The sequence below is a fragment of the Symsagittifera roscoffensis genome, chromosome 9 (genome assembly GCF_963678635.1).
Source record: "Symsagittifera roscoffensis chromosome 9, txSymRosc1.1, whole genome shotgun sequence".
NCBI classification, from domain to species: domain Eukaryota; kingdom Metazoa; phylum Xenacoelomorpha; order Acoela; family Convolutidae; genus Symsagittifera; species Symsagittifera roscoffensis.
The window spans coordinates 33,666,094-33,681,318 of record NC_087070.1 but is presented as its reverse complement, the minus strand read 5'-3'; the positions used below and the strand labels follow the sequence as shown (position 1 = coordinate 33,681,318).

Sequence of the window (15,225 nt, the reverse complement as noted above, 5' to 3'; positions counted from 1 at the left end):
AATTAAACCAAAAAATTCTTCGCCTACAATTTGTTTCACGGTGACAACTGAGTACAAACCTTTTCAATACAGTTGATCTATAACCATTTTCCCATTTATCATAGAACTTTCCATTCACATTTCTCATAAAACTTTCAAATCTTTACTAAAACGCTATTAGTAGGATTAACAGATTAAGTCAGTCCTGTATAAAAAACTGATTGCTCAAGCTTGAATTCAGTTTGTTTGCATATTTAGTTACAGAGGTTTAAACTGATGTGAAGTGGTTTGAATTGATAGTTTTCAGCTTCATCCATGTGCTGCTTTCGTCTTTGTTCTCTGTCGGCCAGAAGGTACTTTTGCACGCCAGATTTCAGTTCATTTGCCCACTGAAGACTTGCATTGGAACTTGAGCGCACGAGTGAGTATGTCTCTTTTTTCCCAACACTTAATTTTGGAATAATTAAAATGCTTTTTTTTGCTCAACTTACGTGAGAAAAACAATCGGACCAAGTCAACTATCTCCCCCTTAAATCAAATGGAGAGGAGATAGTTCATTTGGTTTTTAAGAGGGCAGATTGTTCACATATTGAGCTTTTTTTCGGCCGAGGAATTTTAATTTTTAACAAATCAAGATCATTTGCCGCATCTGTGTTATAAAATGATAGACATATTTGCGGCGTGATCACGATTTTGTTTCAGATTATGTTGACCCATTTCACTGGCTGCGGCTGACATGTTGCGGGATTGTAAAAATTAGTCGGGACTATGAAATCTCAGTCTGAATTTGATACCTGTTCAGCAATCGGTAAGGAAACCAGCAAAACAGCTACATGCAAACTAGCCGAAAAACCTTAACTGTTTATAATAACTATGCAAGAGTTACAAAAATGTTTCAAGTTGCAAATGACGTAGCGCTTCGGCAATCGTTGAATCAGCGTTTGAGTCATTTCTTGTCTTTTTAAAGCAGCCGCTGGATTCTGTTAAAATCAAAACCACTTTGGATTCTTTTGAAATCGAAAACGTCTTAGTTGTCTGGCCGTAAAACCGCAATGTTGGCCCGAAATAGTTTTGTAATCCTCGAGTTGCGGTTTAACTAATCCCGTATCAGCAGGATCAGGAAGCTGTGACGAAATGGCTACTTAGGGTATCCACTTTTCACTTTATTAGTATTTGATGCTTTGAGGCTGACCATGATTTGCGCTTGTTCATTGAAATGCTATCTTGGCCAAACAGTACTTTTAAAAAATGTGCGTTTAAAGTCCTACTAGACTGGTGGGGGAGAGTGCCAATCTACCAAACTCGTCCCCCCCCCCCAGATTTCCCTGTTTCCGTAGTAAATTAGGATTGAGAGACATACTCTGTTGAGGCAATCTAAAACATATAACTAAACATAATTGAATTTCGGTTAAAATTAGTAGTTCTGAAAGTTGCACAGATTGTTGTTCCGGCCAAGTTTTTTTTGATATCAACTAAAAAAGTACTTTCCAATAATATGGTCTGTTTTTTTTTTGGAAACCTACGGGTGTGTGGTGTGGAAAAACAGGGTTGGTTAAAAACGTATAAAAGTATTCTATACGTTTAAAAACTTTAGCAGTTTTCCTTCAGGGAACTTTTTGTACGCTGAATAATGAAACATTCATTTCGGACTTTAGGGATGTTTTCAAAAACCTGTTGGAAGATGTTACCGTCCTGATGTTTTGAGACATATAGCAAAAATGGCCTTTGTCAAAACTGTTTCGAAACAGTGTTTTAGAACGGCTTTAAAACACCGCGTGTTTTAAAACGTGCCAATCCTGGGAAAAATGGAATTTTGTGGTGTCTTTTTGTCACTTTGGGTTCTTCAAAGAAAGCACTTAGTGGTGCGAGTGATCTTAGGATCACAGCTCTATTAGTTGTAGCTTATGAATTTTCTCTACGTTTTTCATCCTTTTTTTTGCTATAACGATTTGATTCTTGTATGTCATCATCTGACTGATTTCGCGTTCTCTACCAAAAAATTTGAAAAATTTTGGATATACTTTTTCAAATGCTCTCCTAATTTTTGTTCATGTCTCAATAAGTAAAAAGAAATTTTTGTGGTCGAAAAAAATTTCTCAGCAACCGGCTATTTTTTTTGTAACGTGAGCTTTGATTTTGAGTTTTTAGTGTTAAAACAAATGTTTTATGCTTGAATGTTGCAACAGCGCTCATCAAGCAAATGTGAGTCTTACTATCCCATAGAAACAAAATGGACATATTACAAATAATTACGAGCAATTGTGATTCTTACTGTCCCATAGAAACAAAATGGACATTTAACAAATATTTACAAGCAATTTTGAGTCTTACTGTCCCATAGAAACAAAATGGACATATAACAAATATTTACAAGCAATTGTGAGTCTTACTGTCCCATAGAAACAAAATGGACATATAAAAAATATTTACAAGCAATTGTGAGTCTTACTGTCCCATAGAAACAAAATGGACATTGAACAAATATTTACAAGCAATTGTGAGTCTTACTGCCCCATAGAAACAAAATGGACGTATAACAAAAATTTACAAGCAATTGTGATTCTTACTGTCCCATAGAAACAAAATGGACATATAAAAAATATTTACAAGCAATTGTGAGTCTTACTGTCCCACAGAAACAAAACGGACATATAACAAATATTTACAAACTATTGTGAGTTTTACTGTCCCATAGAAACAAACTGGACATATAACAAATATTTACAAGCAACTGTGAGTCTTACTGTCCCACAGAAACAAAATGGAAATATAACAAATATTTACAAGCAATTTTGAGTCTTACTGTCCCACAGAAACAAAATGGACATATAACAAATATTTACAGGCAATTGTGAGTCTTACTGTCCCGTAGAAACAAAATGGACATAAAACAAATATTTACAAGCAAAGGTGAGTCTTACTATGCCATAGAAACAAAATGGACATATAACAAATATTTACAAGCAATTGTGAGTCTTACTGTCCCACAGAATGAAAACGGACATATAACAAATATTTACAGGCAATTGTGAGTCTTACTGTCCCGTAGAAACAAAATGGACATATAACAAATATTTACAAGCAATGGTGAGTCTTACTATCCAATAGAAACAAAATGGACATATAACAAATATTTACAAGCAGTTGTGAGTTTTACTGTCCCATAGAAACAAAATGGACATATAACAAATATTTACAAGCAATTGTGAGTCTTATTGTCCCACAGAAACAAAATGAACATATAACATATATTTACAAGCAATTTTGAGTTTTACTGTCCCATAGAAACAAAATGGACACATAACAAATTTTTACAAGCAATTAGAGTCCTACTGTCCCATAGAAACAAAATGGACATATAACAAATATTTACAAGCAATTGTGAGTCTTACTGTCTCATAGAAACAAAATGGACATATAACAAATATTTACAAGCAATTGTGAGTCTTACTGTCCCATAGAAACAAAATGGACTTATAACAAATATTTACAAGCAATTTTGAGTCTTGCTTTACTGTCCCCTAGAAACAAAATGGACATATAACAAATAATGACAAGCAATTGTGGTTCTTACTGTCCCATAGAAACAAAATGGACATATAACAAATATTTACAAGCAATTGTGAGTCTTACTGTCCCATAGAAACAAAATGGACATATAACAAATATTTACAAGCAATTGTGAGTTTTACTGTCCCATAGAAACAAAATGGACATATAACAAATATTTACAAGCAATTGTGAGTCTTACTGTCCCACAGAAACAAAATGGACAAACAAAAAATATTTACAAGCAATTGTGAGTCTTACTGTCCCATAGAAACAAAATGGCCATATAACAAATGTTTACAAGCAATTGAGAGTCCTACCGTCTCATAGAAACAAAATGGACATATAACCAATATTTACAAACTATTTTGAGTCTTACTGTCCCATAGAAACAAAATGGACATATAACAAAAATTTACAAGCAATTGTGAGTCTTACTGTCCCATAGAAACAAAATGGGCATCTAACAAAAATTTACAAGCAATTGTGAGTCTTACTGTCCCACAGAAACAAAATGGACATATAACAAATAATCAAAAGCAGTTTTGAGTCTTACTGTCCCGTAGAAACAAAATGAACATATAACAAATATTTACAAGCAATTGTGAGTCTTACTGTCCCACAGAAACAAAATGGTCATTTAACAAATATTTACAAGCAATTGTGAGTCATATAACAAATTTTTACAAGCAATTTTGAGTCTTACTGTCCCACAGAAACAAAATGGACATATAACAAATATTTACAAGCAATTGTGAGTCTTACTGTCCCGTAGAAACAAAATGGACATAAAACAAATATTTACAAGCAAAGATGAGTCTTACTATCCCATAGAAACAAAATGGACATATAAAAATTCTTTACAAGCAACTGTGAGTCTTACTGTCCCACAGAAACAAAATGGACATATAACAAATATTTACAAGCAATTGTGAGTCTTACTGTCCCACGGAAACAAAATGGTTATATAACAAATATTTACAAGCAATTGTGAGTCTTACTGTCCCGTAGAAACAAAATGGACATATAACAAATATTTACAAGCAATTTTGAGTCTTACTGTCCCACAGAAACAAAATGGACATAAAACAAATATTTACAGGCAATTGTGAGTCTTACTGTCCCGTAGAAACAAAATGGACATAAAAACAAATATTTACAAGCAAAGGTGAGTCTTTCTATCCCATAGAAACAAAATGGACATATAAAAATTATTTACAAGCAACTGTGAGTCTTACTGTCCCACACAAACAAAATGGACATATAACAAATATTTACAAGCAATTGTGAGTCTTACCGTCCCACAGAAACAAAATGGACATATAACAAATATTTACAGGCAATTGTGAGTCTTACTGTCCCGTAGAAACAAAATGAACATTTAACAAATATTTACAAGCAATGGTGAGTCTTACTATCCCATAGAAACAAAATGGACATATAACAAATATTTACAAGCAGTTGTGAGTCTTACTTTCCCATTGAAACAAAAGGGACATATAACAAATATTTACAAGCAATTGTGAGTCTTACTGTCCCACAGAAACAAAATGGACATATAACATATATTTACAAGCAATTTTGAGTCTTACTGTCCCATAGAAACAAAATGGACACATAACAAATATTTACAATTAATTAGAGTCCTACTGTCCCATAGAAACAAAATGGACATAACAAATAATTACAAGCAATTGTGAGTCTTACTGTCCCATAGAAGCAAAATGGACTTATAACAAATATTTACAAGCAATTGTGAGTCTTGCTTTACTGTCCCCTAGAAACAAAATGGACATATAACAAACATTGACAAGCAATTGTGGTTCTTACTGTCCCATAGAAACAAAATGGACATATAACAAATATTTACAAGCAATTGTGAGTCTTACTGTCCCATAGAAACAAAATGGACATATAACAAATATTTACAAGCAATTGTGAGTCTTACTGTCCCATAGAAACAAAATGGACATATAACAAATATTTACAAGCAATTGTGAGTCTTACTGTCTCATAGAAACAAAATGGACATATAACAAATATTTACAAACTATTTTGAGTCTTACTGTCCCATAGAAACAAAATGGACATATAACAAAAATTTACCAGCAATTGTGAGTCTTACTGTCCCATAAAAACAAAATGGGCATATAACAAATATTTACAAGCAATTGTGAGTCTTACTGTTTCACAGAAACAAAATGGACATATAACAAATAATTACAAGCAATTTTGAAAGCAATTGTGAGTCTTACTGTCCCAGAGAAACAAAATGGACATATAACAAACTTTTACAAGCAATTGTGAGTCTTACTGTCCCATAGAAACAAAATGGACATATAACAAATTTTTACAAGCAATTGTGAGTCTTATTGTCCCACAGAAAAAAAATGGACATATAACAAATATTTACAAGCAATTTTGAGTCTTACTGTCCCATAGAAACAAAATGGACATATAACAAATAGTTAAAGCAATTGTGAGTCCTACTGTCCCTTAGAAACAAAATGGTCATTTAACAAATGTTTGCAAGCAATTGTGAGTCTTACTGTCCCATAGAAACAAAATGGACATATAACAAATATTTACAAGCAATTGTGAGTCTTACTGTCCTACAGAAACAAAATGGACATATAACAAATATTTACAAGCAATTTTGAGTCTTACTGTCCCACAGAAACAAAATGGACATATAACAAATATTTACAAGCAATTGTGAGTCTTACTGTCCCACAGAAACAAAATGGACATATAACAAATAATTACAAGCAATTGTGAGTCTTACTGTCCCATAGAAGCAAAATGGACTTATAACAAATATTTACAAGCAATTGTGAGTCTTGCTTTACTGTCCCCTAGAAACAAAATGGACATATAACAAACATTGACAAGCAATTGTGGTTCTTACTGTCCCATAGAAACAAAATGGACATATAACAAATATTTACAAGCAATTGTGAGTCTTACTGTCCCATAGAAACAAAATGGACATATAACAAATATTTACAAGCAATTGTGAGTCTTACTGTCCCATTGAAACAAAATGGACATATAACAAATATTTACAAGCAATTGTGAGTCTTACTGTCTCATAGAAACAAAATGGACATATAACAAATATTTACAAACTATTTTGAGTCTTACTGTCCCATAGAAACAAAATGGACATATAACAAAAATTTACCAGCAATTGTGAGTCTTACTGTCCCATAAAAACAAAATGGGCATATAACAAATATTTACAAGCAATTGTGAGTCTTACTGTTTCACAGAAACAAAATGGACATATAACAAATAATTAAAAGCAATTTTGAAAGCAATTGTGAGTCTTACTGTCCCAGAGAAACAAAATGGACATATAACAAACTTTTACAAGCAATTGTGAGTCTTACTGTCCCATAGAAACAAAATGGACATATAACAAATTTTTACAAGCAATTGTGAGTCTTATTGTCCCACAGAAAAAAAATGGACATATAACAAATATTTACAAGCAATTTTGAGTCTTACTGTCCCATAGAAACAAAATGGACATATAACAAATAGTTAAAGCAATTGTGAGTCCTACTGTCCCTTAGAAACAAAATGGTCATTTAACAAATGTTTGCAAGCAATTGTGAGTCTTACTGTCCCATAGAAACAAAATGGACATATAACAAATATTTACAAGCAATTGTGAGTCTTACTGTCCTACAGAAACAAAATGGACATATAACAAATATTTACAAGCAATTTTGAGTCTTACTGTCCCACAGAAACAAAATGGACATATAACAAATATTTACAAGCAATTGTGAGTCTTACTGTCCCACAGAAACAAAATGGATATATAACAAATATTTACAAGCAATTGTGAGTCCTACTGTCCCGTAGAAACAAAATGGACGTAAAACAAACATTTACAAGCAATTGTGAGTCTTACTGTCCCATAGAAACAAAATGGACATATAACAATTTTTTACAAGCAATTGTGAGTCTTACTGTCCCATAGAAACAAAATGGACGTATAACAAATATTTACAAGCAATTGTGAGTCTTACTGTCTCACAAAAACAAAATGGACATATAACAAATATTTACAAGCAATTTTGAGTCTTACTGTCCCATAGAAACAAAATGGACATATAAAAAATATTCACAAGCAATTGTGAGTCTTACTGTCCCATAGAAACAAAATGGACATATAACAAATATTTACAAGCAATTATGAGTCTTACTGTCCCATAGAAGCAAAATGGACTTATAACAAATATTTACAAGCAATTGTGAGTCTTGCTGTCCCATAGAAACAAAATGGACATATAAAAAATATTCACAAGCAATTGTGAGTCTTACTGTCCCATAGAAACAAAATGGACAAACAACAAATACTTACAAGCAATTGTGAGTCTTACTGTCCCATAGAAACAAAATGGTTATTTAACAAATATTTACAAGCAATTTTGAGTTTTACTGTCCCACAGAAACAAAATGGACATATAACAAATATTTACAGGCAATTTTGAGTCTTACTGTCCCGTAGAAACAAAATGGACATAAAACAAATATTTACAAGCAAAGGTGAGTCTTACTATCCCATAGAAACAAAATGGACATATAAAAATTATTTACAAGCAACTGTGAGTCTTACTGTCCCACAGAAACAAAATGGACATATAACAAATATTTACAAGCAATTGTGAGTCTTACTGTCCCACAGAAACAAAATGGACATATAACAAATATTTACAGGCAATTGTGAGTCTTACTGTCCCGTAGAAACAAAATGAACATATAACAAATATTTACAAGCAATGGTGAGTCTTACTATCCCATAGAAACAAAATGGACATATAACAAATATTTACAAGCAGTTGTGAGTCTTACTGTCCCATAGAAACAAAATGGACATATAACATATATTTACAAGCAATTTTGAGTCTTGCTGTCCCATAGAAACAAAATGGACATATAACAAATATTTACAAGCAATTGTGAGTCTTACTGTCTCATAAAAACAAAATGGACATAACAAATAATTACAAGCAATTGTGAGTCTTATTGTCCCATAGAAACAAAATGGACTTATAACAATTATTTACAAGCAATTGTGAGTCTTGCTTTACTGTCCCCTAGAAACAAAATGGACATATAACAAACATTGACAAGCAATTGTGGTTCTTACTGTCCCATAGAAACAAAATGGACATATAACAAATATTTACATGCAATTGTGAGTCTTACTGTCCCATAGAAACAAAAGGGACTTATAAGAAATAATTACAAGCAATTGTGAGTCTTACTGTCCCATAGAAACAAAATGGACTTATAACAATTATTTACAAGCAATTGTGAGTCTTGCTTTACTGTCCCCTAGAAACAAAATGGACATATAACAAACATTGACAAGCAATTGTGGTTCTTACTGTCCCATAGAAACAAAATGGACATATAACAAAAATTTACAAGCAATTGTGAGTCTTACTGTCCCATAGAAACAAAATGGGAATATAACAAATATTTACAAGCAATTGTGAGTCTTACTGTCTCACAGAAACAAAATGGACATATAACAAATAATCACAAGCAATTTTGAGTCTTACTGTCCCGTAGAAACAAAATGGACATATAACAAATATTTACAAGCAATTGTGAGTCTTACTGCCCCACAGAAATAAAATGGTCATATAACAAATATTTACAAGCAATTGTGAGTTTTGCTGTCCCGTAGAAACAAAATGGACATATAACAAATATTTACAAGCAATTGTGAGTCTTACTGTCCCAGAGAAACAAAATGGACATATAACAAACTTTTACAAGCAATTGTGAGTCTTATTGTCCCACAGAAAAAAAATGGACATATTACAAATATTTACAAGCAATTTTGAGTCTTACTGTCCCATAGAAACAAAATGGACATATAACAAATAGTTAAAGCAATTGTGAGTCTTACTGTCCCTTGGAAACAAAATGGTCATCTAACAAATGTTTGCAAGCAATTGTGAGTCTTACTGTCCCATAGAAACAAAATGGACATATAACAAATATTTACAAGCAATTGTGAGTCTTACTGTCCTACAGAAACAAAATGGACATATAACAAATATTTACAAGCAATTTTGATTCTTACTGTCCCACAGAAACAAAATGGACATATAACAAATATTTACAAGCAATTGTGAGTGTTACTGTCCCACAGAAACAAAATGGACATATAACAAATATTTACAAGCAATTGTGAGTCCTACTGTCCCGTAGAAACAAAATGGACGTAAAACAAACATTTACAAGCAATTGTGAGTCTTACTGTCCCATAGAAACAAAATGGACATATAACAAATTTTTACAAGCAATTGTGAGTCTTACTGTCCCATAGAAACAAAATGGACGTTTAAGAAATATTTACAAGCAATTGTGAGTCTTACTGTCTCACAGAAACAAAATGGACATATAAAAAATATTTACAAGCAATTTTGAGTCTTACTGTCCCATAGAAACAAAATGGACATATAACAAATATTCACAAGCAATTGTGAGTCTTACTGTCCCATAGAAACAAAATGGACATATAAAAAATTTTTACAAGCAATTGTGAGTCTTACTGTCCCTTAGACACAAAATGGACAAATAACAAATATTTACAAGCAATTGTGAGTCTTACTGTCCCATAGAAACAAAATGGAGATATAACAAATATTTACAAGCAATTGTGAGTCTTACTGTCCCATAGAAACAAAATGGACCTATAACAAATATTTACAAGCAATTGTTAGTCGTACTGTCCCACAGAAACAAAATGGATATATAACAAATATTTACAAACAATTGTGAGCCGTACTGTCCCATAGAAACAAAATGGACATATAACAAATATTTACAAGCAATTGTGAGTCTTACTGTCCCACAGAAACAACATGGACATATAACAAAATTTTACAAGCAATTTTGAGTCTTACTGTCCCATAGAAACAAAATGGACATATAACAAATATTTATTTACAAGCAATTGTGAGTCTTACTGTCCCACAGATACAAAACGAACATATAACAAATATTTACAAGCAATTGTGAGTCTTGCTGTCCCATAGAAACAAAATGGACATATAACAAATATTTACAAGCAATTGTGAGTCTTACTGCCCCATAGAAACAAAATGGACCTATAACAAATATTTACAAGCAATTGTGAGGGTTACTGTCCTATAGAAACAAAATGGACATAAAACAAATAATTACAAGCAATTGTGAGTCTTACTGTACCGTAGAAACAAAATGGACGTTTAAGAAATATTTACAAGCAATTGAGAGTCTTACTGTCTCACAGAAACAAAATGGACATATAAAAAATATTTACAAGCAATTTTGAGTCTTACTGTCCCATAGAAACAAAATGGACATATAACAAATTTTTACAAGCAATTTTGAGTCTTACTGTCCCATAGAAACAAAATGGACATATAACAAATATTTACAAGCAATTGTGAGTCTCACTGTCCCACAGATACAAAACGGACATATAACAATTTTTTACAAGCAATTGTGAGTCTTGCTGTCCCATAGAAACAAAATGGACATATAACAAATATTTACAAGCAATTGTGAGTCTTACTGTCCCATAGAAACAAAATGGGCATATAACAAATATTTACAAGCAATTGTGAGTCTTACTGTCCCACAGAAACAACATGGACATATAACAAAATTTTACAAGCAATTTTGAGTCTTACTGTCCCATAGAAACAAAATGGACATATAACAAATATTTATTTACAAGCAATTGTGAGTCTTACTGTCCCATAGAAACAAAATGGACATATAACAAATATTTACAAGCAATTGTGAGTCTCACTGTCCCACAAATACAAAAAAGACATATAACAAATTTTTACAAGCAATTGTGAGTCTTGCTGTCCCATAGAAACAAAATGGACATATAACAAAGTTTTACAAGCAATTGTGAGTCTTGCTGTCCCATAGAAACAAAATGGGCATATAACAAATATTTACAAGCAATTTTGAGTCTCACTGTCCCACAGATACAAAACGGACATATAACAAATTTTTACAAGCAATTGTGAGTCTTGCTGTCCCATAGAAACAAAATGGACATATAACAAAAATTTACAAGCAATTGTGAGTCTTACTGTCCCACAGAAACAACATGGACATATAACAAATTTTTACAAGCAATTTTGAGTCTTAATGTCCCATAGAAACAAAATGGACATATAACAAATATTTACAAGCAATTGTGAGTCTCACTGTCCCACAGATACAAAAAGGACATATAACAAATTTTTACAAGCAATTGTGAGTCTTGCTGTCCCATAGAAACAAAATGGACATATAACAAAGTTTTACAAGCAATTGTGAGTCTTGCTGTCCCATAGAAACAAAATGGACATATAACAAATATTTACAAGCAATTGTGAGTCTTACTGTCCCATAGAAACAAAATGGGCATATAACAAATATTTACAAGCAATTGTGAGTCTTACTGTCCCGTAGAAACAAAATGGACATATAACAAATATTTACAAGCAATTGTGAGCCTTACTGTTTCACAGAAACAAAATGGACATATAAAAAATATTTACAAGCAATTGTGAGTCTTACTGTCCCACAGAAACAAAACGGACATATAACAAATATTTACAAACTATTGTGAGTTTTACTGTCCCATAGAAACAAACTGGACATATAACAAATATTTACAAGCAACTGTGAGTCTTACTGTTTCACAGAAACAAAATGGACATATAAAAAATATTTACAAAAAGCCTCGCAATTAAAATGCTGTGATAACCTCATGTTTTTGAGGTTATGACTGGTCAGAAAAAGATCATAAAAGGTGTTTTTTTTGCGCAATTTTGGGTATTTTGAAAAAGCTTGAAAACCTTTGAATGTTATATAATTTTGAAGCGTTGGTGATTGAAATTTCTAGGAGAAAAGTAAAACCATTCTCTAAATTTTGAGAAAAACTGGCCTGAAAATTATTGCACTTGCTCAGTTGAATTTAGCAGAGAGCCGCTGAAATTTAGAAAAAATTGGACGTTTGTGTTCATGCAAAATACTAATAGTTAATTCTTCTTTTTTTAAGAATCATAATTTCTTTATTTGATGTTTCTTTTTAATTTCTCAAGCCATATTTTAGCATTATTAACTGTGGCTTAGACGCTAGACATAATTTTTAACTGTTGATTTCAATGATCAAATGAAAAAAACTGGCTCTTATTTGGTGTCACAGAAAGTATTTAAGATAAAAAAATAAAATAAAGACATTCCAGAAAAAACTACTTGAAAAGAGATGCTTCAAGCTTTTATTTAGGAAAATTAGAAAAAACGGCAAAAAAAAGTATTTCATTTGTTTTTAAAATCAAAAAACTTGCAACTTCTATGTACCGTGACTTCAAGACTTTGTGTGCTATTTGCCTGGCAACCAGCTTTTCTTGTTTTATCCAATTTTGTTGATCTCTTTCATTAAGAGAAAAAAAATGGACAGAAACTTTGTAAAGATGCTTTAATCTTTACCACGGTACTGAAGCACAAAGCTGAAAAATCAAGTCATGTTCCGAAACAACTTTCTTCATAGGTAGTCAGTGTTGTTTTTCCGACCGCCTTGTTGTTTTCGCCTTGTTGTTTTCTTCATAGGCACTGGTTGTTGTTTTCGTTGTTGTTTTTTTTTCATCACAAAAAACAAGGAATTTTGTTGCTTTTTTCATTTAGAGCAAAAAAATGGACAGAAACTTTGTAAAAAGCAACAAAGACCTTGTTTTTTTGCGATTAAAGAAAAAGAACAACGGAAACAATTACGAGTACCTATGAAGAAAACAACAAGGTGGTCGGAAAAACAACAACGAGTACCTATGAAAAAGTTGTTCCGGAGCATGATTTGATTTTTCAGCTTTGTGTTTCAAAACCGTGGTAAACTTTAAAGCAAAACAAGTTAGTTATAAGAAAAGCTAATTGCTGTGCAAGTAGCTTAGAATGCGTTGAACACAATGACTTGAGAAAACAATTTAAATGAACAAAAAACTGAAACAAAACCAAAAAAGTTTTTTTTTTGAGTTTTTTTTGTTCTTAGTGTTTTACTTTAAAAAAGACGATTGAATCAAGTTTTAAAAAAGTAATAATGAATGGTTGTGCTGTTGGAATTAAAATTAACATTGCTGCCATAATTCAAACGGCATAATTCCCAATTGGCATAAAAATTAAAATTGTCCCAAATGGCATAAATTTTATGCAACAGTTGCATTGAAAAAATCGAGAACAACTTTTTCGTGAACAATGTGAGAAAATTAGTCAAATTGTCATTTCAAATGTTGATTGACATTTTATCTTGAAAAAGTTGTAGTTTTTTTATCAAAGCAAAAAGAATAAGCTTGCAATTATTAATAAGCTTGTTGTGGTCAACTTTTTCGACAAATTTGTTGCGTAAAATAGTTTGGAAGCAATTAATTCCAAATCTTGTTCACATGCTTTCATTCCTGACAAAATGTTAGAATTAGAAATTGATAGAAAACGTTTAAATTACAATGAAAACTTGAAATTTATGCCATTTGGGAAAAGTTTCCATTTTTATGTCATTTGGGAATTATGCCATTCGGGAAGTTACCTTTACTTCTGCTTACTTTGTAAAGTGGTCGGAACTATTAGAACAAAGTATCTCTTACCTAAATTTTTGATTCAAAGATAATCCTATTGATTACCATTTACCGTCAATTTTTAGGACTTCCAACAAAATTGCCAGTAACGAAAAGTCTTTTGGCGTAACAACATTTTTGTTTGCAAAAAAGCACTTGTTCACGTCATTGAAATTTAAAGCTTTTGCAAAGGTAATACTTCAATCTCCTGTGAATAATCTGCTTATATAAGTCGTATCATTCAAGGTGAAAGGAAATTAAACATTTACTGAGAAAATTTAATTAAAATGTTGTAATTACTTTTTTTGGGCGTATCAATTTTCTCTCCGGTGTTCTTGTTTCGTTTCAACTCGGGCTCAGGGCGAGAAGACGAGATGATGAAAGATCCATCCGAAACTAGGTCAACAAAGTTTTCAAATCGTTCAGCTGGTATTTTCATTTTCCTGTCAAAATCTGATGGTGGAATTTGGTCCGCTGAAAATGTGTCCAAAAACTCGGTTCTTCTAAACCCTGTTGACGAATGTTGTCTTGGGTGTGTTTTTTCAAATTTTGCCAAGAAGTCGAAAAGAGTTTGCTCATTCTTCACAAGTTTTTCCAGTTTTTGTCTGAACTTGTCAGTTTGAGGTGGTTGATTGTTAACATTTAAGGAAAATGATTCGGCGAGGTAAGCTAAAACAGCGGTCAGTAAAACTCGCCTGGCGATCATTTTGGCACTTGTGAAAAGAAGAGAAAGAAAGAAGCAATTTCGTTTTGGATTATTGGGTTAACAATGTAAATTAGGTTCTTTTTTTTAGTCCCCGTTGGTGAATTGGTAATCACCACCTGATTAAAAAACGGAGGTGGGAAATTAGTCTAGGATTATCACATCACCGCATAAATGTCACGTCACTTTTTTAACACGCCACATTTTTGATGTCATACAGATTCAAAAGACTAAATATGAAACATTCAACTCGAAAACACATCGAACCCTTTAAGTAGTGAGTTTGGTGTGAGCCAAAAAGAATACAAATTGACCGTTTATACGCTTAAATAAAATTTAATCAGAATCGATCATAATTGTTCGAATGTC

At 32.1% G+C, this 15,225-nt stretch overlaps 1 protein-coding gene and 1 long non-coding RNA gene across 7 annotated transcripts in view; both read right to left on the bottom strand.

Annotated features, from left to right (window-relative positions):
* Window positions 1-15,225, bottom strand: part of LOC134854597 (protein Hook homolog 3-like) — a 377,820-nt gene that overhangs the window by 211,623 nt on the left and 150,972 nt on the right. The gene's annotated exons all lie outside the window — the stretch shown is intronic.
* LOC134854564 (uncharacterized) lies at window positions 209-14,972 on the bottom strand. The gene is made up of 3 exons (XR_010164411.1): window positions 14,454-14,972; window positions 1,340-1,353; window positions 209-387 (listed from the first exon to the last, which is right to left on the bottom strand). It is a non-coding gene; the product is annotated as an uncharacterized LOC134854564 (long non-coding RNA).